At 37.3% G+C, this 832-nt stretch overlaps 1 non-coding gene across 1 annotated transcript; it reads left to right on the top strand.

Annotated features, from left to right (window-relative positions):
- The first annotated feature begins 337 nt into the window (after positions 1-337).
- Positions 338-442, top strand: LOC123325399. Its single transcript, XR_006540408.1, has one exon. It is a non-coding gene; the product is annotated as a U6 spliceosomal RNA (small nuclear RNA).
- Positions 443-832: the final 390 nt, after the last annotated feature.

Genomic DNA, 832 nt, shown 5'->3' with positions numbered 1-832 from the left:
ATGAGTCATGGATCACTACAGCAAAAACTAATGATGTATTGTATGTTGACTAACATAATAAAATAAAATTAAAAAAAAAAAAACCAACAAAAAAAAGACACCTCAGTGCTTCCAAAAGAGGTATGAGTTAGACATGAGACTAGGACAGGATCTCGAGCATAGTGTTATGCCAAGCATGGTACAACACTGCGGAGTTGCTGATTTTTCTTTTCCAAAGGCGCTGACGGTATAATTCTAATTGACTATTAGAAATAAAGTCTTGAGAGATTTAATAAATGCATCCTGTAAAAAGGTTACAAACTAATATGTAGTCATAACTTACTTTTGAAACTGGCTAGTGCTCACTTCGGCAGCACACATACTGCAGTAGGAACAATCTAGAGAAGATCAGTGTGGCCCCTGCGCAGAGGACATGTACATTTGTGAAAAGATCTGTGTATGTCAGTGATTGCCAGGGACTAGGGGATGTGGCAAAGATACTGACTACAAAGGAACACAGTGGAACTTTTGGGTGGTAACAAAAGTGTTCTGTATCATGATTGTAGTAGTGGTAACATGACTGTATTCATTTGTCAAAACTCATCACACTGCAGTCTTACAGTTGGTGATTTTATTGTGTGTGAGTTACATCTCAATAAAGCTGAAGAAAGAATTCTGACTTTCTTTCACCCCATGCATTAATTGGGATAATACAATATCATGAAAATCACAGGGACTTTTCCCCTCTATTCTTTGCTTGAGGAATTCAGGCATGGCAGAACCAGCAGGTCTTTTAACAATTTATCAGCCTCTTGCGATCAAGTAAAAATTCACCATATTTAGATACTGAAAC

The sequence above is a fragment of the Neomonachus schauinslandi genome, chromosome 7, assembly GCF_002201575.2.
Source record: "Neomonachus schauinslandi chromosome 7, ASM220157v2, whole genome shotgun sequence".
In the NCBI taxonomy this organism is placed as follows: domain Eukaryota; kingdom Metazoa; phylum Chordata; class Mammalia; order Carnivora; family Phocidae; genus Neomonachus; species Neomonachus schauinslandi.
This window is presented reverse-complemented; position numbering and strand designations above follow the sequence as displayed.